This window comes from Colobus angolensis, unplaced genomic scaffold (assembly GCF_000951035.1).
Source record: "Colobus angolensis palliatus isolate OR3802 unplaced genomic scaffold, Cang.pa_1.0 Scaffold231, whole genome shotgun sequence".
Classification (NCBI taxonomy): domain Eukaryota; kingdom Metazoa; phylum Chordata; class Mammalia; order Primates; family Cercopithecidae; genus Colobus; species Colobus angolensis.
Genome location: NW_012115500.1, coordinates 3,829,332 through 3,854,498, shown reverse-complemented (window position 1 = coordinate 3,854,498; position 25,167 = coordinate 3,829,332). Strand labels below are relative to the sequence as shown.

General features: G+C 38.3%; 1 protein-coding gene across 5 annotated transcripts in view; it reads right to left on the bottom strand.

Moving 5' to 3' along the window:
* TPD52L1 (tumor protein D52-like 1) overlaps positions 1–25,167 on the bottom strand; it is a 104,449-nt gene that overhangs the window by 60,732 nt on the left and 18,550 nt on the right. The window lies entirely within an intron of this gene.

Below are 25,167 nucleotides of genomic sequence, written 5' to 3'. Positions count from 1 at the left end.
GTAGTTTTTCTTTTCTTTTCTCTTTTTCCTGCCTAATGATCTAGGAATATGACTACACTTTTGATACTATGGGAGAGGAATTCCAGTGCTGGGTCTGCAACTAATTGGCTCTGAGCAAGATTTTTATTCACTCTCACTTCCATGCCTCATGTATAATTAAGGGTGACAGCATGTCATACATATAAATCCGTAGACACCATGGTGATGAGTGAGGTGGAGAGTCTAAGAATAGTCTGATATCAAATACAAGAATGTGAGGAAAAAATAAAGTTCTAATTTCAAGAAAATTTGCTACACAATTTGAATAGAATCTGATAAACACCAAAGTATATATTATAGATAAAATAAGCATTTCTTTTTAAGTTATTAAATGTCATGTGCTTTATATAAGTTAACAGAAAACAATTCAATAACCATGTAAATGTAGTTCGTGTCTTAAAAATAATTTGGCGATCATTGGTCTCACGTTGAGATAGGAGCCAGGATAATAATTACTTAGACTTTTTTGTATTTGTAGGGCACATGCCAAAAGTTGTTTATACATTAAAACTATAATTAAGCTTTTACATTAATGAAGCAGTAATTAAAACTTTGGAACTGCCCCAGGTGTTTCTGTGGCTAATGTAAGCTCATGTTTGATCTTATTTTTCTCTCCGCGGCAGTCACAAGGCTTAAGGATATGGGACGAGGGTTTAAAAGAAAATATAAACAATTTTAAAAACAGCTACAACTTCGGAAGCTACGGAAAGCTTATCTTCCCTTGTTTTCCTGAGTCTTTGATGATTAATACATTTAGAGCCAAATTTAAGGGCATTGCTCTAGTCCTACTGAATTAGAATCTTTGAGGTTAACTTCGCACATCTGTGTTTTGTTAATCTCCACCAGTGACAATGATGGGCAGCCAATGTCAAAACCCACTGATTTTAAATAATATAGTGTGATGTAAGGGGCATTACTGTGAGCTCCGCACTATTCTAGGTCCTGGAGAGACAATGATTATCAGAGCAGACAGGGCTCTGTTCTCCTGAAGCTTAAGAGACAGATGATGAGCAGGTGAGCAACAACTGACCTGGCTGTGATAGCGCAAGGGCAATGTGATGGAGTGACTGGAGACAGGCTTTGTCACCATGCAAGAGCAACAATGGTCCCAGAAGTTGCAGAAAGCCTCTCTAAGACGGGTCAGTACGCTCGGCCTTAAGAAGGAGTTGCTATGTGACATTCCAGAATAAAAGAGATTTCCAGGGAGTGGTAATAGCTCGGTCAGATGCCCTAAGGGTATAACCTGCTTGGTACATCAAAGGATCAAAAAGATGCCTGTTGACTGGAGCAAGACAACAATGCGATTTGTTCAGTATCAGAGAATTTCACGTAAGTGCCTTTTCCATAGACCTAAAATTTACTTAATCTTATACCACTCAAAAATTTACTCATTTTATATAAAGCCTTCCTCTCATGGATGGGTGACACAAAATGCAGAAGACATGCTTCTTACTCTCAAAGGACCTAGAGGTCTATGATGTACCTAGTGTGAAAATAAATATGATTTAAAAGCTGTTGGAACCCTGAAGACACTTTAAGCCTTGAGAGGGATGTGACTGTGATCTGAGCCACACAGGGTTGTGACTTTTGTTTCTCAGATCATAGAACAACTTGTTTCTTATTGTTCTTGTTCTGTACAATGACTAGAGAGGCTTAAACAACAACAGGGACAAAAACTTGCTGCCATCTTAATGACACTCGTCATGGATTAACTTCCCCTTTCTTGTCCTGCTTTGCTTAGGCCAGTTGACAGAAAACCCATAACTATTATACCCTCTGTAACAAATGTTAAATGTATCTTTCCCAAAAGGAAACACAGCCTATACAACCAATCAAATTGCTGCAACTGTGTGCCAACTTTGTCTGAAAAATGTTGTAATCCTGCTAAAAACTCCCTGGTCTCTGACCATACATAAATGAAACCTCAACTTCCCTACTTTGGAATGCTGACTCCATTCCTTTGGAGCTGGTGTTTCCAGGTGGGCTATCCCCAAACTTTGCCCTGAATAAACTCTCTTTAAGTCAGATTCTGACCCTTTTGATTATTTTAGGTTGACACCAACTAACGATAAATAAGAAAAGAAGACATTAAATGCTTTAATCAAGGTTTAAACTATGCACTATTAACACAAATAAGGAATGTTTAATTCCAATAGTTGATACCAAAGATATTCATAGAGATGATATTGTCTGAGTTTGGTCTTACAAAGTAGGAAGATTTCATTCTCGTTTCGGCAGCACATATATTAAAACAAGATTTTGACAGATAGAGGTAGGGAGGACATCTTATATAGAAGGTCATTGGCAAAGTATCAGATATGTTAAAAGAACCAAGAGTTGCTTAATTGTGTAGGGTCAGGGTTCTAGGGCATCCTAAAGATAGTAGGAAATACACCAAAAAGGACATTTGGTCCAGATCATAGAGGACATTGAATCGCACAATAAGGAGTCTGGAAGTAGTAGAGAAGCACAGATTTTTGAGCAGGGGAATGATAGGATAAGAGATGCGTTTAAGGAAGAAAACACTACTTTCTTGGTGCTACGATGCATTTCATGCATGACCTGAGGGGTTGTTGAGTTATAAACGTCCTTAACCTTTAAACAAAAAGCTCAGTAATGCTGAGACTGTAGAGTTAATGGTTCTTCTGGATCTTAGCCTGCTGTCAGCTGGCATTTCTAATTTATTGTAAACTAGAAGCTTCCAAAGGAAATGGAAAAATCAACCTAATACTAATCCTATAATTAAGCAAAACAAAAACTCAAAATCCATAAGTAGTTCCAGTCCACTACTATTAGAAACTAAAAAGCATGGGGCCTTGTCCTTTCATTGACTGTTTTTTTAGAAAAAAAAAAAAAAAACTTTTCAGAAGACTTTTCCACAAAATTCCCTATCTATCTGAATCATTATGATTTAAGAGACTTGATCTATAAATTGAACCATCAGTGTTAGCCTCAAGAAAAGCAAAAAACCATTGGGTTGTGAGCTCCTTGAAGACTTGGGCCAGGGCTTCATGACCACCAAGGCCCCAGCTCACTCTGCAAGGCTCCTAGCAGTTGCTCAGTGAAAACTGGTTGCATAATGAATGCATAACAGCTTGCATTCTTACTAACACTGATGCTGGAATTGGGAGAGGAGGACATATATACACACATGAATTCATATGTGTGTTTTTCATATATTTTTCATCATATGTGTTTTGCACATGTATGTTTTTCATGTATATGTTTTCATATTTGTAACAATCATATGTTTTCCATATATATGGCTATTTTCTGTCCTTACTCAGCACCTGCAGCAGTGTGGTGGCCTGTGAAGTTCTGCCATCACAGAGAGAGCACCAAAGGCAATAATTCACAGAAAAGCTGCCTGGGACTTTTGCAACCATTCTTCAGTCCACTGGTTCTCAGCTATTTTTCCACCCCGATATTCCTGAGGACACCTATGAGGAACAGTGACTCCGTGTGACAGCAACAGACACACCCACACCCCACCCTACCCAGAAAACATATCAGAAGAGGGAAAAGGAAAGGATGAGGGAAAGGAAAGGGGAATATAAATATAAGCAGTTTGAACAAAAAAGTTCCTAAGTCCTTCTGCTATACCTACCAGGACAGGTCTTAGCCACAGCCTCCATTCCCCCAACTTGAAAATCAAGTATCATTTAAGTGGATGGCTTTCAGAGTTAGAGGGGCCTGAACCTAGTCCTAGCAACACAATTATCAGTGGAGTGATCTCGGTCATCACATTTAGCTTCTCTAAGCTTCACTTTCTTCATCTGCAAAACAGAGAAGATAATAGTAACTACCTCAAATAGCTAATTGGAGGATTAAATGAGACTAAATTGTATAAACCGTTGGGCACAATGTTTAACACATCAGGATAATAAATAGATGTGAACAATGATTATTAACAACCAGCCCTTACAATTAAATGTTGGCCAAGGAGGACACGGATGCTAATCAAAGCTTCCAAGAAATCAGGTGGGACACTTGTGATAGATCCAACTGTCATTGGGCTTTATCAACAAAGTATATGTGCAAGTCAGGTACAGATGTGAGAGAGGTGAGTCCGTGCAGGTCAGTGCAGACTCAGGCCCGCCACCAAACCCGACCGTATGCAGCAAAGTGCTTGGTTGGTATTTGGAACCACGACTAATGTTCCCTTTTCTTTCTCGGTTCTTATTAATTCAGAAAAGGGGAATCGGCCCTAGTTGGAAAGTCAACACAGGGAACAAAAAACTGATGCTGATTTTCTTAGGAGTTAAGATGGGGCTCTCTGTTAAGGGGCTACTTCCTGCCCCAGGACTTGCTGGCAGATAAAATCAAGGGCTCTCTGGCAACAGCACATCCCCTGGTGGCCAGACGATGTCACTGCAAGTTTTTCTCCGTTAAAAGAAGAAAGTATGAATGAGTCACATCACAGCTGCAATTTTATTTCTCCTACCCGGGATAGACTATGCTCTAAGCTACCAGCAAGTACATTCTGGGATCCTGCTGAGGCAACACCAGATTTAAAAAAAAGTTTTTTACGTTGTTCTTAAAATTCTGATTGCTGCAGATTGAACCCAAAGAACTTTATTCTGCTCAGGTCAGCCGGGTTCTGAAACTCTTGGCATTAAAAGCTGGTGTCAGTATGACTGGGTGACAATCATAAACCTACAGTTAAATGTCTGGTGTCCTGAGTGCCAGGCTCATCAGGAAAACAAAAATTTCCACTTGTAGTCAAAGCCAACCTCAGCCCCTCCCACTATTCTCCTACAACAAAGGCCCTAAGGGAATAGTGAGGAGAGAACATGGCTTTCTTTCCCCTGGCATGCTACAGAAGCTATCATGAAAGCTGATATGTCAGGGTCCTTCATTCATAATTTTGTTCAAATCTTTTGATTCTACTTAGATTCTGCTTTAGAATAGCAAGGTCCATATGCTATCATACGGTATGAATACTGGCTCTTTTTAATTTCTTCTTGAACTTACCTTGTTAAAAATAATAATAGCTCATAATGACAAGGTATGTCAGTGCCCAATGAACAGAAGGGAGGGGGAGAAAGAACAGAGGTATCTGGAGGCCACTGAGAACAAGGAGACATTCCACAGTTGTTCACTTCTTCCTTCGCTCCCAGCTCTCTCTCCTCAGATGATAGGGAGGTAAACATGCTTAGAGTTCATTTGGTCTTACACTCAGAATGTCTGTACCCTTTTTCTCTATTTTGATGAACTATATGCCAGGATAGCCAGCCAAGTAAAAAACACTGCTGTTCTTGCACATCTACAATGCTGCACAAGTAACATTACACAATGGCTAGGTTTCTCTGCACTTTTTCAGTTAGAAGAAAGAACACAATTCACCCAATTTTAAACATATCATTATCCCTTCACCATTTCTTTTCAAAATCAAAGAAAAGGAATTAAGTCCATATTTTGATGGGAGCTGGAAAAAAAAAAACATTTGGCCTCTCTCTTCTTCATTTAGAAAAGGAAAAGTTTCTCCCTTTCACAGAAACACATCAAGCAAGTGGACAATGAGCGACACACAGGTGCAAAAGCCAAAGGACAATTTGTTCTTCTGCAAAACCATCCACCAGGAAATAAGGCTAAGAGTATTACTGAGAATAAAGAAGACATGGCTGGAACAAAATAAGCAACACCACAGCTCCACAGCAAGAAAAGAAAACCCAAGATCAGCAAGGAATGATTCAGTGTAAGAGAGAAATGTTAACTGTAGTTGTGAGGACAAGTGAATTTAAAATCATATTAAGATTCCACATATTATATGATATACAAATCACTATAGTCAATATGTAGAGTGAAGACAACAAGACAACATTATTGCTATTGCAATAATGGTGCCATTGTTTCCTTGATGTAGCAACAGAGAATGATATATTCAGTACAACATACTCTAAAGCAGGGGTCCCCAATCCCTGGGCTACAGTCAGGAACTAGGCTGCGCAGCAGGAGGTGAGTGGCAGGCAAGCCAGCAAGGCTTCATCTGTATTTACAGTGGCTCCCCATTGCTTGCATTATAGCCTGATGTCTGCCTCCTATGGGATCACTGGCAGCATTTGATTCTCAAAGGAGCACGAATCCTATTGTAAACTGCACATCAAGGGATCTAGGTTGTTCGCTCCCTATGAAAATCTAATGCCTGATGATGTCACTGGCTTCCATCACCCTCAGATGAGACCATCTAGATGCAGAAAAACAAGCTCAGAACTCCCACTGACTCTACATTTTGGTGAGTGGCATAATTATTTCATTATACATTACACTATAATAATAATAGAAATAAAGTGCACAATAAATACAATGTGCTTGAATCATCCCAAAACCATCCCCCGACCTTGGTCTGTGGAAAAACGGTCTTCCACAAAACCAGTCCCTGGTGTCCAAAAGGTTGGGGACTGCTGCTGTAAAGCCTGCTGGGACAGTCTTCGTGGCTCTGAGTCTCATGGGTTCCTGTCATCAGTTTGGTTGTTGCAGTGACTCCCGCATGCCACCAACTTCAGTAGTGTTTTCAGAAAAAATAACCTAGAACCAATGCAGAACATGGAGCGCCAGGGACAACAGTCAGCTTCATTTGAGGCTGGTCACAAAATTGGGGTTGCATTTTGAGAGTTCTACAAACTAAGAAAGGCATTCCTGCCATTCACAATGTCACAGCTGGTAGAAATTCTTCAAATTATGATCAATATAGTTCACAGGAACTATTTCCAGTGGCACTTTTAGTTACTTGGAAGTTGTCTTCGGCCATAGAAAGACACGGCAAATGTCTTAGAAGCAGATAGCTATATCTATACTTCCTTCTATCCTAACCACTAACACTCCAATGTTGGCAGAGAATTCTAGTAAAGAAAGGAAAGTGGAAGGATGAGTTTTAGGAGTACCTGTAATTTGACCTTCTGTGTCTCAAAATACCCTTTTTGGTTTTGTGTTTTGTCAAACCTAAGTTATTATTGCTATTGCTTTTACTTTATATTCTTCTTTGTGTGGTGTATACTAAACAAACCTAAAAGCAAAAATGGCTCAATTTACTTCAAATACTCATGTAAAATAAAATCAAGTTCCTTCAATATCAGATTTGGAACTACTTCAGAGTGAAAGGAAATAACAATGAGAATAGTGAAAGGAGGCTCACAGAAAAGTACCAGGCAGAGAGAGGTTGCCAACCTTTCCCCTTGTGATGAACTATCTTTTGACAACACCCACACAATCAAAGGCATCAGTGTTAATCACTCAGAAAAATAAGTTAGGTTAAAAAATAAAGTAAATGGCAGAATAGAAAAGGCTTTGTTTCCCTAGTGAATATCTAAAAATGTTTCTTATACACATCTTAAATTAGGTATATTGTAAAAGAGGCCATAGGCAGAGTCCAATTTCCACTGGCTTTTTGAAATTCTTTGCTCCCAAATCCGGTTAGATATAACACACATCATTTTACTTTGCAGTCAAAGTATGAGTCAGATTTTCAAACACTTCCACTTTAAATACCTGTATATAAGTCACCTGTGTTCTTATGACCCTCACAAATCCTGTATTTGGAACAGCGTACAACTGATCTCTACTGACTCTATGAAGAATTAATTAGGCAATATGCCCAACCGGGGTTATTATTATAAAAGAACATACTTAAGTGTTGCTTAGTTTCATATGGAAATTCTTTTTCCAGCTTCAGCATATTATTTTAAAGCCTAAATGCGGTTGGAATCCAAGAAAGCTTAGGGCAGAGTTGCAATCAACTGAGATGCCTTCTGTTTATACCAAGATAACCAGTCTTCTCATGACAGTCCCAACTGTAGGAGAAACATCATTAGCTAAGGCATCTACCACAGCAGGTAAAATTTATTTGCCTCTAGCTTAAGCTAATTCTCTAAAAGTATTGCAATGCTTTTGCCCAAGGCAAACTTAAAACCACCTTAAGGAACCTGCTATCAGAAAGTCTTTCACATAAGCTGACCTTATTGGCATATGTGAAATGAAGTAAAACATGCCTAGGTCTGTATTTGACCTCACTGAGCAACTGTCTCTCCAGTCCAGTGAAAATCTTCTGACCATGGAATGCCATAGCATGCCGCTTTGATAGGAGTCCTTTGATGCAGTATGTTTTCAAACTGCAGGTCACTACCCCATTTAGTGGGTCACTAAGTCAACTCAGTGTGCTGTGATCAGTATTTTTTAAATGAAATAAAATAAAGTAGACTAGAAGAGAGTAGAAATTGTTTGGAGTGCATATGATAAGAACACGTAATCATAAATTTTGTTCATTATTTTATATGCACACACACAAGCATCCACACACCAACACAACTCAATGTGATATAAAACGTATTTGTTACCCTGTGTCAATTTTTGAGAAGTCTGAAAACCACTTCTAAGAAGGATATTTAATTTTATTGTTTCACATAATATCTAAATGTTCACATACTACCAATCTATTCTCTCTTTTCAAGAAGGTAAGGGTGGGAGTAAACAGGATGGGTGCACCCACTTTTAGCTACACTAAGAACACAGCTGTGGGAGGAAGAATCAACTCTTACTAGGTGAAGAAGACAGATCCACTGAAGGATAAAAATGTGCCTTTCCACTTGGATAACAAGCTGATGACGTGGATATCTTAACAGAAGAGAGAAGCGCTGTAAAGTTTCCATTTGAGTCATTGGTTTTTTCCAAATATGGTAACTGGTTCCAAAACCTAAGAAGCTGAAGGCTTTGGTAGAATGTACTAATTAATATATGCTTGGCTAACTGTGAGATACTCCCATTCAATAGGTGATGCCATAAAACCAGGGCCTCTTCTCAATAGAAACTTCTAAAACAAGATCTCTATTAATTATTCTTAAATGTAAACGCTCCCCCACTCTCCACCACACCCCAGCTAATGCTGTGTTCCTTGACATCATGAAAAAAAAAATCTAAGCTTAATTTCCCAGTGTTTGAGAGGGTAGTTTAATGTCTTCTCTTTAAGGGGGGATTACAAATAAAAGTGCATCTGACACTTTCTGGATTTAAAATAAAACAAGATTTCATTTATTCTTTGGCAATGTGTGCGTGTATGTGTGTACATATACATTTGCAATATAATTATACATACACACTACAGTATATATAATTATACATACACATACTAGAGTCTTTGCCACTGTTTGACAAAAATGATTTCATATTCTATAAACTCCTCTCCATCTTGTTACTCTTCAAAATTCATACTCAGTGTATATGCCAAATGTTGGAGTTATAACTCATTCTTTTAAAAGACTGCTGAATATTTCACGGTAAGTAAATACTGCATGTATTCAAACATTGCTCTTTTCATGGATATTTATTTTATTTTGTTTTTTTCTGAGGAGGGGGTCTGCCTACTATAATCAGTGCTGCAATGCATAATTTTTGTATGTGCATCATTACTTAAGCTAATTTTAGTTCCAGGAGAAGAATTTACATTTTAATAGCTGTTGCCTGATTATTTCCCCAAAAGAGTGTAGTAATTCACATTTCTACCAGCAACACATGAAACTACTCTTTCTCTATCCTCGTCAGCAACTGGAATTATCATACTTTTACTATTTTGCCTGTCCAAGGCATATAGCATAATATCATATTGTTACTTAAATCTGCATTTCCTTAGCATAGTTAAGACTCTTTTCATACATGGTTGGTCAGTTATTTTTGCTCTTCTATAAATTGCTCATTCAAATTATCTGCCTATTTTTCTATTGCTCTATCAAATTAATAGATTTTTTCATGTTTTATTGATATTAATCTATTAACTGCTATATGTGATGAAATTCTTTCTCCCATCTATGGTTTGTCTATTAAATTTGATGATATATTTTTCCATGCAAATATTTAACATTTTCATAAAGGATTAAATGCCTATTTTTTTCTTTTGTACCTTTGCCTTTCCAATCCCTTGGCTGAAACAGTCGCCCCAATTACTACATTGTACTTGATCATCTCATTTTTCTGTGAATATTTGCATTGTTTTATAATTTTTGGTTGAGATTTTAATTTATATAAAATTAACTTTATAAGGCATGCAATAAAAGTCACATTTTATTTTTTTAAATAGATGGGTCAGTTGTTACTAAATAAAGCCTATTTGCCACAGAATCACAAATATTAAATTCCAGAAAATTCTATGATCTGTCTACTCTATTCTGTGGTGCTTAGCTATGGTGTCAACGTCACGCTGTTTTGATGAAGGTGGCTTTATGGTACGTATTAACAGCACATAAGGCAATTTCTTCTGCTTATAGTTATCATAATGCTTTGTCATGTCTCACAGTTTATTCTTCAACAGACGCTCCAGGAGCACTTAATCTAATTTCAAAATATCTTTATTGAGACTTTAAATGAAATTACACTAAATATAATATTAATTCATCTATTCAAGTTTTCAGTTCTCCTTGGCTCAATTTTGGTAGTTTTTATTTTGCTATACTGGGTTCCTCTGGTTCAGGGTTTGACAAACTATAACCTGCAGGCCAAATCCACTCATGGCCTATTTTCGTAAATAAAGTTTGTTGGATCACAGTCATACCATTTGATCCATTTGATATAATAATGTCTAAGGCTCCTTTTGTGCTACAATGATTGAGTTGGGTGGCTGTGACAGAGGCGGTATGGTCCACAAAGCCTAAATCGTTTACTCTCTGATCTTTACAGAGAAAGTTTGCAGATCCCTGCTCTAAGTTTAAAAATCTAGTTTCCAGGCCAGGCACGGTGGCTCACGCTTGTAATCCCAGCACTTTAGGAGGCCGGGGCAGGTGGATCAGGAGTTCAAAACCAGCCTGAACAATATGGTGAAACACCGTCTCTACTAAAAATGCAAAAATTAGCTAGGCGTGGTGGCATGCATCTATAATCTCAGCTACTCTGGAGGCTGAGGCAGGAGAAATTGCTTGAACCTGGGAGGTGGAGGTTGCAGTGAGCTGAGATCGCGCCACTGCACTCCAGCCTGGGCGACAGAGTGAGACTGTCTCAAAAAAAAAAAAAAAAAAGTCGAGTTTCCAAAAACTTATACATGGTATCTCCACCTTCTAGAATTTCTTCAATATTTTGGTTATGTTTGTTTTCTCATTTCTAACTTTTCTCCAGAGAAAGGTTTCAGAGGGGATTTGTATGTTACCACAAATTAACTTTTGAATTTATTTATCCATTCTGCTATTTTAGTTTTTGCTATTTTCCATTTTATTAACCTGTGCTTCCATCTTTTTACATTCTCTTTTCTTTTGGTGTATTTTTTTTTCTAGTTTCCTATGTATTAACTCTTATTATTGGCAGTCTCTTTGTCTCATAGATTTTGAAGTGTTCTCCTTTTCATTGTTTTCTAGGTAGTTCAGAATTTCATTCTGATTTTATCTTTGTCCCAAGTGTGTTTCTTAATTTCCAAGTTGTTAAAAATTTTTGGTTATATTTTAATACTTATTTCTAGTTTATTGGGCAATACTTAAAGAATGTAGCCTATAAAAGCTCTTTTGAATTTTTCTAGCCAAGAAAATTGGCTAGAATAGTCAAGTATTCCAGGCCAAGTACTTGACTAATTTTTCTAAATGTTTCATGGCACTAGGAGGCTAGAGAAAGGACATGAAATTCTATATAAAATTCTGTGATATATACCTAGTGAGTCAGTTTCTAAATTAGATCATTAAGCCTCTCTGTCCTATCCTGTGATCTACTATCTACTCATTAAAATATACCACCATAAAACCGAATTATCAATCAATTCTTCCTGCATTGTGACAGTTTTTAAAAATTCATTTATACTTGCTATGTTATTTGGACATGCAAGTTTATGACTTTACATATTGCTCCTCTTTCTACTATTTTATGCTTCCTTTCCAACACAAATTGCTTTTAGTGTTTTTATTTTGTTTGCTCTTTGTCTTATATATTTCTGTTCATCTTTTCACTTCCTTAACCTTTAAGAAATATTGCTTAAAGTTTTTGCAAGAAACTCATGTGTTTTTATTTTTATCCAACATATTCCTAATCTTTCTTTATATAGGAGTATTTAGTCCTTTTACATTTTAATGTAACAATGGTGCACTTGATTTTTTCCTTTTTTTTTTCCTATTTTATATTTACAGTTTAGTTTACTTTTTTGGTTTCTCCTCTTTTCCTCTACTATTTGCTGACTTGGTAGAGTTTCAGCTTATTATCTTTTTTTCTCTTGTTAATGTAAATGTTCTATCATTGTTTTCAATTCTGTAAGTTGTTACCCTCCCTTCACAAATAATTGTATTAAAATGTTCTGAAAACAAAATGCCTAATACTAGGAATCAAATGAAACCAAATGTTTGTTATCATATGCAAACAAAATACCAACTATTTCTTCCTTCCAGATACTTGCTGCTACATTGCTTCTCCCTCTCTGTGTGGACAAACCTGCCTTTGCTGCAAAGTGCTGGAAGCTGGCCTCTTTGGAGCCAGAGACTGAAAGGTAACTTTGGCCTGGTCAGTGAAAGGCCTTCTAAGAGATTTGTGAGAGAGCAGCCACTTCTGCTGTTCCTATAGTCAAGCACAGTCTTGGAGGCAACCGTTTTCTGTGGCTGAGGTCCCAGTTTTCTGCCCCTAACTACGTGGTGTCAAAAATATCCCATCCATTTTGCTGGTGCAGACAGGAGCAGTTATGGAGCCAATGAAAGGAGCCACTGCTTGGTGCTGAGGCAGGTCCTGATGGCAGTGCCTTCCTGATCCTAATAGCTTCTTCATAAGCTGCCCTGGCAGCAGCAATGTGGGGACCCAGTTCTGGGAGCAGCTTGGAGTTTGAAGAGTTGTTCCTGCAGGTTTAGTTTAGAACCTACTACTTCAGCTGTGCAATGATTCTGAGGCCCACTTACCATGGCTCTGTAACAAATTCCTTCTTGTTTAAAATAGATGGGTGGATTCCGTCCTCTGCAACTGGAACCTGATTGATAGATGTTCTCCCTATCTCCCCATAGAATCTCCAGATTTTACTGAGATAATAATAATTTAATATTTTTAATTTTAGAAAAAGTTTTTCTTTCAATGTGTCTCTTCTGGATCAAGAACCTATATTTAGCTCATATCTTATACATTCCCAGTCACTATCACAATCCATTTATTCCATTTATGTTTATCCAACATTTCAGTGTCAACCACATTGCTGGGAATTGGACTTTGCAGAAAAAAAAGGCTGCTAAAAGTTGATCTCTTTCTTATTATTCTATATTAGTTACCTTCACAGATTTTATGTTTTCCAGTTCTAATCTCATGTAATCCAGTGATGCTTTTTGTTCATCATTTTCATTAAAAATACTTCCCTTAAGATCTTGGGGAGTCATAAAGAGAAATACCAACTACATCATGTGCTTCTACTCAAGGCCCTTCACTGACTGGGCACTCTTCATATATCTATGCTTCTTCTGAATACATATAGCCTATCATTTCTTTTCTTTTCTTTTCTTTTTTCTTTTTTTTTGAGATGGAGTCTTGCTCTGTCACCCAGGCTGGACTGACGTGGCGTGATCTCAGCTCACTGAAACCCCCACCTCCTGGGTTCAGGCCATTCTCCTGCCTCAGTCTTCCATGTAGCTATGATTACAGGCACACACCACTATGTCCAGCTGATGTTTTATATTTTTAGTAGAGACAGGGTTTTGCCATGTTGGCTAGGCTAGTCTTTTACTCCTGACCTCAAGTGATCCACCCACCTCAGCTACCCAAAGTGCTGGGATTAAAGGTTGAGCCAGCACGCCTGGCTTTCATTTCTGACTACAAAACCCGGCTCCAATCTCACCACTCAAAAGTTATCCTGCATAGCCCTGTCACAGGCTGGCCACCCTGAAATCCTCTGGGTGCTTCAGTGTTCTTCATGCATTTTATTTTTATTTTTTTTATTTTTTATTTTTTGAGACAGTCTCACTCTGTCACTCAGGCTGGAGTGCAGTGGCGCGATCTCGGCTCACTGCAAGCTCTGCCTCCAGGGTTCATGCCATTCTCCTGCCTCAGCCTCCTGAGTAACTGGGACCACAGGTGCCTGCCACCACGTCTCGTGAATTTTTTGTATTTTTAGTAGAGATGGGGTTTCACTGTGTTAGCCAGGATGGTCTCAATCTCCTGATCTTGTGATCCGCCCGCTTTGGCCTCCCAAAGTGCTGGGAGTACAGGTGAGCCACCGCGCCTGGCCTCTTCATGCATTTTTAATGTTGCTTTTATGCTTTTCATCCCTACTTATTGTATAAAGACTGGTTATTTCGGAAATTCCTCAAAAAAGGGAATTTGTCCTTTGGCTCTACTCACACTTTATAATATTGTGACTGGCCTAAAGGACTCAAAAAATAACATTCCTTGCATTCGTAATCCTCACCATCTACGTGTGTGCGAATTCATATGTGATATGTAAACATACAGTAATTTTTAAATACTTGGCACACAAGCTGCTTAAGTTCTCTGGGCCTCTGTTTGCTCATCTGTGAAATGATGATGCCATCACCTACTGCACAGTTGTGTTTTGGAAAAGATTAAATGGAATCGATCCTGTATGGCAATATTTGCTGACAGTTCTTCAGGGCTGGGAGGCCAGAAAGCTGTACAGAGAATGGTATCTGAAAGCTAATCAAGTGCTCTCAACTGCCCGGCTCTCTCAGCTTTTCTCAGTCAAGTAACTAAATGTCCCCTTTTTTCATTTACTCCAGAAGCAAAGGCTACTTTAAGAAGCTGTACCTAATGTCTGGAACATCATCACTCTTCCAGATGGCAGGTTCCCTCCCTTTCTACCTTAAACCAACTCTCAAAAACCACCCCCTCAATGATCCTCTCCTGACTATCAGAGAGGGTAACACTCATCAGCACCTCACTCTCCTGAAAAAATGCAACTCCTACAACACTTTGCTCACGACTCCAGCTCACGACTCCTGAAAAAGGCAGCTGTGCTTATATATCATGAAAAGTGACAAAAGTCCACAGCGCTGTGCACTTGATCCGTGCTTGCATGCTTTTTCTGGGCTCTACATGCTTATGATGTTTGCACATCTGCCCTAGAGAAAGCACAGAATTGGTTTAAATTGATTTGTACGATGCCCAGCCAAGTAATACATGTTTATAAATATTAGCTTTTGAAAGGCCCCAGGCAGTTACTCATCATCTATACCTACCTGCCTTTCAAGTGGCTGTTGGTCATTATCTTTACCTGGTTTCTAGAAAGTACAGCTGCAGAGAAGTACACTTGTGCCTCCCTAATGCCAGAGGTATCTGAGGGGAAGCCTTGTCCATAAGCACTGACATGAAGGGGTGATCTAGACAAGGGCCACCTGGGGAGTGGCTGTGCAAAGCCAACTTTCCAAATCAAACTCCATTGCCCTGAAATTATCATAATATCCCTGAGACACCTTAGTTCCTGGAGTCAGTGCAGAATCTACTACTGACTTGCTCCCAGTTATCCTGGAAAATCTTGGCCTTTGAAGATCTGGGAGAAGACAGAATATGTCTAAAGATCTATGGCTTGCACCATGCCAATGTAAACTGGCAAGTCCTAGTAATTCAGAGCTGTCTGTGCTGACACAAGTTAGCATCCATTCTAGTTCATCAGACAAACACTCTGTATCCCCAGAATCTATACATGGCCTAGCACAAGGAAGATGTTTACCAAATGTTTGTGAGTAAATAAATATAACACATGCTTCAATTTAGGTCTTTCCACAATACTGGTGTAAAACACATACATTCTTTATCTGTTCATAGTTTGATATTTAAATCCCATGATGCTGATTAAGTCTCAGTTTTGCTTCCTCTCTCTCTATGCTCTCTAGAAAATGGACAGCATACATATAATAATGTAAAACAGCGAGCACCTCTTCACACCATCGCTGAACCCCCCAAATGCCTTAGTTCTTTGTGTATCCTGGCGCAAATGTTTCTTGGTGCTCTTAGAGAGGTCATTCAGTTCTCTTGGTTATTCCTACATCCTTCTGAATGGGTATCTTGTGTTCTGACCCCTTAGTCATCCTGAATTTTGATCTTGACATAGTTTTTTATGCTAATCATTTAGATCAGATATTATCAGGTTTACTACTTAATTACTATAAATTAATTACTATAGCCTATAAGTAAATAAAATAAATAACATTATAATATTAACATCAGATTCATTACTGGGTTCACTGCCATCAGATTCTTCATCTTTCCAGATCTTAAAGAGAAAAGCAAACTGTAGGCTTGAACCCAACTTCTAAGAATGCCTTAAGCCATCATTTTTTTCCCCTTTTCCTGGTTCTAGCTTTGTAATCTGCCTGAGAGCAACACCAGCCTCCTTCACATCACCAGAAAGGGCTGTGAATATTCACAATCAAATGTACTGAAAAGCATTCAGCAAATATAAAGACCTATGGTAATAGCAAGTCATTTGGCTGCAACTCTGTGGGCCTCCAAAGCAGGAAGCTGCTGTGGTTCCCTTCCTTTATTAAAATAATTCTGAACAAGTAAATAGAAAACATTTTTCATACCTGAATGCATCATTAGAAGGACCAGGAAACAAGTGTTTTATGCAGATGTTAAACAGCTCTCCTTCATGTTTTCCATTGTAAGTTGAATTATCCAGAATGGGGTAATTAACACTCTCCTTTACATCCTCTATCAAGAAAAGACTAAATAACTCTCTCTCTCTCTCTCTCTCTCTCTGTGTGTGTGTGTGTGTGTGTGTGTATAAAATATATATTATGTGTGTGTGTATCTTAAATATATATTTAAAAACTATGTACCACATTTAATTTGCAAATTCTTATATGTGTCAGTAATTTCAGGACCTTAAAAGTTAGGGTAAATTTTTGATCAATTTTAAAAAGTTATAAACCGTGTTTGGCATTAACTGTGTCCAACTGACCTTAAGAAGTGGTAGATAATTCTGGGAAAGACTCACTTTTCAAATAAATCTGTGAAAATGTAATAGTACAAGCCTGTCTTTCTTTTCCTATCTCCCCTCCCTTCCACCTTCTCCCCAAAAAAGAATCAAATTGACTTAATACATCATATATGATGAAGTAATAATTACATAGAAATAAACAAGGGCTGTGCAGCAGTTATTCAAAATGACAGAAGGAAAGAGAGACACTTGAGTACTCCCAAAGCCTCTGAGTACAACAGTTACCCATGTTATAGAGTGAGAACTGAGGAACAGCGATGACCAGAGCCACAGGTTAGGGTCATGAAAAGGCACTGTCAGGACAGCATCAGAGTTCTGTCCAGTGATGGATACAGGTGCACTCAGACTCTAGGTAGAAAGTAACTTTTCTAGTTGAAGTGGCTTTCAAACACCCTCCTTTAACAAGATTGTCAATATGATGCTCCCCAGAGCAACACGGCCCTCTTAAAAACCACTCCTGAATTTTCCATAGAATGCTCAAATAATGGTATAGTGCATGAGAGCAGAAAAAAACTACTTTTAAGTAAGAGCTGCCTTCTTCACATTTCCATCTATAAAGAGAACACTTGTATTTAGAGTGGGATAACTGAATGAACAGAAAAAAGAAGTTAGTTCTATTGAGTGAAAATAAATAAATGAAAGTTCATCCTGATATATTGAAGCTATCCTGTGAAAAAGAACTTACGCCTGAGTATACACCAGGCACGATAAAATGATCAGCATTGTGAAAATAAAACAGTGGTACCACTCATAGTATCCTAAAGCCTAAATACAAAGGGAAAGGGACTATCTGCTTGTGAAATGCTTTGAGGGATTTTTAAAATAAGCATTCAACCATTAATAGTAAGGAAAACTAGCATTCATATAGTGGTTCTTAGTTTAGACAGTGCTTTGGGACACATAGGGATTCTTATAATTCCTTTTCACACTTGAGGAAGTCCAGTCTTTGAGCCACTGCCTGCAACCAAGAGGCTGAGTAGGACATGACCCTATGTCATTGAGCTGCACTATTCTGCTTTAAACATGTATTGAGGGACCACTTGGGTAACCCATTGTGTTCTGCAGGACACAGTAATAAATGAGAAACAAAATAGAGCTAAGACATAATAGTATTTATCCTCCTGAAATTCTCTATCCTCTTGGAGAGCTAAAATTGATCAAGAAAGTGGGAAAATTGTGTCCACATTTCAGGACAAAACCATGAGGGAGGCCCAGAATTCAGCCAGATGTGTCTGTTTAGACTGAATGGTCTGAAGAATGTGAAGGACTTCAGGGCTGTGTCAAAGGTTGTTCTACTTGGGTGGGAAGTCTGTTTACATATTATTTTAAGAGCCAAAGACATACAAAATCCAATCAAGTGATGTGGGGGCTACAGATTTCCCTTTGGAAGTCCAGGAGTTGTGGACAAACAATAATAAATTCACAGTATTCACCAGAGTCACCAGTGAGAATCCACCCAATGTAACAAGCCAAATCTCTGGTCCTGGTACAACCTCAAGTGTACTCAGAAGGTAACACCTCTCTGTTGGAAAGTAGCGTTAATTAATTAATAAGGTATTTGTGCAGAGTACCAATCCAAGAAAAAGGCAGCATCATCTGCAACCACCATTCCACCCATACCTCACATTTCACATCCTGTCTTCATTGATTTTTTTCTTTAACATTTACCAAAATCTAGCATATATATATTTAGATGGAGTCTCACTCTGTTGCCCAGGCTGGAGTGCAGTGGCACGATCTTGGCTCACTACAACCTCCACTTCCCGGGTTGAAGCAATTCTCCCGCCTCAGCCTCCCGAGTAGCTGGGACCACAGGCATGCGCCACCACAGCTGGCTAATTTTTGTATTTTTAGTAGACACAAGGTTTCACCATATTGGCCAGGTTGGTCTTGAACTCCTGAGCTTGTGATCCTCCTACTTCAGCCTCCCAAAGGGCTGGGATTACAGGCATAAGCCACTGCACCTGGACTGTATTTTTTACTAATTTATGTTGCTTACTATTTGCTGCTTCCCTAGAATTTGAACCTCACAAGAACAGAAATTTTTATTTTGTTTGCTAACGTTTTTCTAGAGCCTAGAGTATTGCCTGGCACACAGGTATATTTTAGATAATTACTGAATGAAGAAATAAATAAAGCAAAATCATAGAACTAATGTTTTTGTGAGAAGGCACCTGAATATTTGGTGTTTTATATTATGATTGAAAGAATATGGTCTATTGAGAAACTATCAGGCTTATAATTACAATTTTAAATGTTTAATTAGGTTAGTGACTTAAACTTGGGATTTTTAAGTGGAAATCTTACTAAATTTGTAAGTAATATTGAAACAGCTAAAGAGAATTTTTAGATTCACTTACATATTTAGCTTTTAAATTTATAAGATTTAAGTACTTAGGAAGGCTACTCAAATGGAAAATTGAAGAGCTTAAATATGAAATTGAGTATGTTAGTTGAATTTGTATATCAGTTAATATCATACTATTTACATATCATATTTATCAAAGTTGCTTTAAAAGTAATGGTTTGTTAATTTTATAAATAGTATAAGACTTGCAAGCTTCACTTAAAAGTGGAAGTTTTCTAAACCTAAACTTTAATTAATAAAATGTTAACTTTTATTATTATTATTATTATTATTTTTTTTTTGAGACAGAGTCTCGCTCTGTCACCCGGGCGGGAGTGCAGTGGCCGGATCTCAGCTCACTGCAAGCTCCGCCTCCCGGGTTTACGCCATTCTCCTGCCTCAGCCTCCACCTGCCACCTCGCCCGGCTAGATTTTTGTATTTTTTTTTTTTTAGTAGAGACGGGGTTTCACCGTGTTAGCCAGGATGGTCTCGATCTCCTGATCTCGTGATCCGCCCGTCTCGGCCTCCCAAAGTGCTGGGATTACAGGCTTGAGCCACCGCGCCCAGCCAATGTTAACTTTTAAATTAAAAATAAGCCTCTAAACAGTCTGTTCAATAAGACATATGGATGAATAACTGCAAAGTGCTGGAGAAGGTGAAGGGCTGATAATACAGAGAAAGGATCACTGGGCTGTAGTTAGAAAGCCTCAGGTCTTTTTCTGGTTTTCCCATATATAAGATACTAGCTCAGGCCAATCCCCTGATCCCTCAAGTGCTTTCAGCTACAAAATGTGGAGACTGTATTAGGACATTTATTAAGTCCTCTCCAACTCTGAATTATGATGCTGTTTTTTAAGGACATTAAAAAGATTCATAATGCTGTGAGAGTTGAGGAAAAAAGGAGGGTGACTTCCAGGCGGAAAATCAGGAGTTCACTATCAACAATATGGGTGAGATCTGACAAGCTGAAATGAGGGTAACAGCAGTGCAGGTGGACAAAACCAGCTAAGCAAATGCTCTAAATTAGGGAACACAGAAAACGGGTTTGGAAAATTGGAAATCTGAGAAAATGGTCAATAGTGAGCTAGCCATCAAGTCTGATCAAGAGTGGACTTCACCAATGTACTGGTGAATGTATCTCAAAACTCAAAAAGCTAAGGTACCAGTACCAGCTGTTACTGTATCCATTAAGATGACAGAGATTTTTTTTTTAACATTTATTTATTTATTTATTTATGAGACAGGGTCTGGCTCTGTCTCCCAGGCTGGGGTGCAGTAGCATGATCACAGCTCACTGCAGCCTTGTTCTCTTAGGCTCAAGTGATCCTCCCACCTCAGGCAGCTGGGACTTCAGGCACACACCATCACACCTAACAATTTTTAAATTTTTTGTAGAGATGGGGTTTCACCACATTGCCCAGGTTGGTCTCGAACTCTGGGCTCAAGTGATCCACCTACCTCGGCTTCCCACAGTTGCCGGGATTACAGGCTTGAGTCACCACACCAGGCTGCCAGAGATAGTTTAATAATAGATGATAGTATTCACACAGGACCTAAACAGTTGATTATTATAATTTTAACATCCATTTGTATTAAGATTAGATTTTGCAGAAAGGATATGCTCTTAAATTACTCTCACGGTTACTTACACAAAAATGATTTTATACTACTGTATTAGTATAAGGCCAACAAGGATTCAAAGATTCATTTTACAGATTCCATCTCAAGTTCTATAAAACTAAAAGAATAATCTGCTATTTCTGAAAGTGATTTCCTCTGCCCCAAATTCTCAACAAAGCTAAAAATACTCTCCATTGAAAGGCCACTGAAATTTGGAGATGAATGGATTTGTACTCATCAATATTTCAAACCCTAGCAGGCTATAAGTGAGGACTTGGGGAGATGGCACATACAGGGAAGAAAATCAGCATTTTACGGGTTTAGTTCAGTAACTACTTGCAACATGAAGAATAATGTTTTTAAGCAACAAGAATACGGATTTATGTTTTCTCATAAATCTCTATGAACTAGCTAAGTAGAGCAGGCCACATGTGCATTATAAAAGAAAATGCCACCAAATTATTGTCATTTTTTTTTCCGTAAATGAGACTTTGATTTGCCAGGTTAAAATAACTTGAACAGGTGTTGCCAATCCAAGGTCTGCGATCACCCTGAAAATCACCCTGAAGACAATTTTAAGCTTAAGAGTCCATGGCAATCTAAGAGACCATTCCCATGGGATTCGGCTACATTCTCCCCTTCCATTTCTTCTACTATGTTGGAACCTCCAAATCAGGACAGCAGAAGAACAGAGACACGCAAAACATATGGCTCAGATGCATATCTCATGCTGATAGTCTGTAAGAATTTCCTCAATATTTGTTTAGTGGAGACAGGGAGAAAATGAATACCTACTTCTTTGTAAAATATACATCAGCTGTCCAGTGACCTCTTTCCTTTTAACCTCTCCCATAACAAAACTCTAATCCCACAAAAGTTTGAACGAGCAATGCAAAATTTACTAATTATTTCATAGGGGAAGCTAGGAGTTGGTTTATAGCATTTCCTGGGAAAACATTGGAAGCATCTCTTGTCCTACGTTTCTCTCCCTAGCCTCTAGGCATATTGTCCTCTCTCCCTATTTATTTTTCTCCTTCTGGAGCTCACTCTTTAGGAATAATTTCCTCTCCAATTCCCATATTTTCCCCTTCCTCTCACTCTTTCTTAAGAAGGGTAATTTAGTTCTACCCTAGATTCTATCTTTATGTTGACACACTTGGATTCTTAAGCTTAAAGTTGTCTTCAGGATTTCAGTGTTGGGAACAACATTTAATACCAGTGGTGGAGTACTGAAAATTCTATCGTCCTAGCATTTTTTTAATTTTAGGAGCTCTTATAACAATTCATAAAATTTTAAAACTATTCATTTCTTACAGAAGTTGAAATGTCCATGCTGCTACCACCTGCCTGGTTGGATATAATGCTATATGCACTCAATACTATTCATTCATTTATTAATTCATTGATTGTTTTCCCCGCATGTATTGATAGAGTGCTCTCCATGAACAATCATTGTTTTAGACATGGGGATATGGCAATAAAGAAAACAATTAAAGCCCCTGCCCTCAAGGAGCTTAAATGCTAGCTAGGAGAAAAAGTAAATGATTGTGCATAATATAAAATATTTATGAAGAAAAATAAGGCAGAGTAAAGGTGATAGATAATGATAGGATACACACATGTATATATGTAAATATACACAAACATATTAAAAGCTTTCATTTTGTGCCTTATCTATTTTTTGAAATACCTAAAATGGCAAGAGCTGAAATCAGAACAGTTGGAGGTCTCAAGCATGGTGTTAAGTAACAGACACCAGGATTGTCAAAGTCCTGTCATGGAGGACATGCACCCTTCTCCATGCACTTTGCACTCCTTTCAGCAAGCCTGTCTTGTTATCAGCAACATCCAAGCCACAAGAGACCGGAAATAGGATCTGCTAACTGAAGAGGTAAGCACTGTTGGCATTTTCCCTGGTGCTCTACTAAGTTATTTCGAAAGAAGCAATGGAAATGTAAGCAAAACATTTAACCTGTTTTTCCTCAAAATGTAACCAAACAATGAACATTGCTTTGTATATCTGCTATGCAAATCTTTAAATTTTCATCCTAGTAAATAAAGAAGGACCAAAAGCAGCAACCATTTAAAACATTTATTGTCTCATTAGCAAAATTTCGGTCTTTTTTAGTAGGTACAATTTATGCTTCAGAGTTGCATGCAGGCCAGATAGCCAAATTCCATCAACTTACATATTTATTTCTATCTTCAACCTACTCATCTTTCCTTAGCTCCAGAAAGCTATTTTTAACTTTGTGGTAGGTAGCATACCAAAATCCAATGAATTTTTGGGTAAAAGAATGCATTACAAATAGTTACTTGACACCTAACTGCTATAACAAAAATAGGGTGGTAAACTCACAAAGGAAAGGACTTTGGTTTTTTCATGTCTGTTTCACTAGTGCCTAATTTAGGGCCCAGCACAGGGGATGTTAAATGCATATTTCACGAGAAATTGATAAATGAATCTCGCTTTTCTCTTTCATTGCCATAATAGTACCCAAGCACAGTCGTAAGCAATTCATCTGCATCATGCCATTCAATCATCACAAGATCCATTGGGGGCCCCACATTTCCACCATTTTGTAGATGAGCAAACTGAGACTTGGGGAAGTTAAAGTCACATCACTGATAAGGGACTGCACTGGAAAATGAATCCAAATCTTTGTGATGACATGTAGGCTCTTTGTCACTACACTAGGATCCCTTTATGTGACAGGCCCTTTACTTTGCTTTATTCTGTGTTCTTCCTCCTGACTTCCTTCCCTGTGACCACAGTCATCTCAGACTGGAGGAACTACTTATATGAGTATGCAGAGTCATTCCTTAAACGAGAAGTATCAGCATCTAGAGTAGCATTCTAGGACTTACTTAAAAAAATGCAAATATCTAACTTGACTGCAGACTTTCCTCATAGGAAATAAAAAAGCAAACATAGTTTAAGGAACAGCTTAATACATGTATTTGTATATATGTATGTATGTGTGTATATATATTTAAAAAGCATCACCCATTGAAGGAGTTTAAACAGGTTTTTTAAGAATAAGCTGGGCAGGATCTCAAAGGGCAACTAATCCAACCCTGTTGGGTAAGAAAGAGGTGAGCAAACAGAGGACCTGAGAAGGGAGTGGCAGAGTGGTGGTGAAACCAAGATCAGAAATTGCACCTCCTGGCTCTTGGGCCAGGACACTCTCTGCATCAGGCTGCCTCTCCAAAGGGTTTGATCAAGAGAAAAATGGCAGAGAACAACAGAAAAGAACTACCAGAGAAAAAATTAGATTTACAATGGGGAGGACAACCAAGCTTCTCTATAAACCATTCCTTGGACCGGGTGCCTGACTCAAAGTGGAAAGTTCTTTAGCTTAAATGACTGAGCCAGGAACAGCCTTGTAATTAAGAAAAGAGAGAAAGGCAAACGGGGCACAGGTTAACAGGACGTTGGACTTTTCTTCCTCTTGGATTCCTTCTGTGAACATGTGCTCACACATGCACAAACACACAGCAGTCAGGCCGCCAAGGAGTGAGAAGAGACAGGCTGATAGAAATTAAAGGTTACATTCAATTGCAATATTGGTCGATAAACCAATTGGTCTTGTAAAAACAGCAAACCCAGAGTCAATTTATTATTTTTAACGGGGGAAGAGCAGGGAATGAAGTAAATTTTTTCATTTGCTTACTCCTTTGTTGAAATTATTTCCTTCTCATTTATTTTTATCATTCATGCAATTGCCTAATAATGAGGAAAGACAGTAGGAAAAACCTGTTAATTTCAGTGGAGCATTTGCCAGGATCCAGTGGACTTTCAAAAACATTATAGCTAACTTTATTTATTCAATAAAGTGATTGAACCTCTACTGTGTCAAGCCCTGTTCTAGGTGCTGGAGAGTAAGCAGTGACCAACAGCAAAATATCTTGGGCCTGCAGGACTTACATTTAGAAGGGGTGGGAAGAGACAATGAAGAAAATAAATTAGGTAAATACATACACAGCATGATAAAGGGGAATAGCTGCTAAAAACAAAAAACAAAAAACAAAACACACACACACACACACACACACACACACACACACACAAATCCAGGCCAGATGTGGTGGCTAATGCCTATAATCCCAATACTTCAGGAGGCTGCCGTGGGAGGATCATTTAAGGCCAGAAGTTTAACACTAGCAGGATTGCACCAGAGCACTCTAGTCTGGGTGACTAGAAAGACTCCGTCTAGGAAAGAAAGAAAGAAGGAAGGATGGATGGAGGGAAGGAAGGAAAAGAAAGGAAGGAAGGAAGGA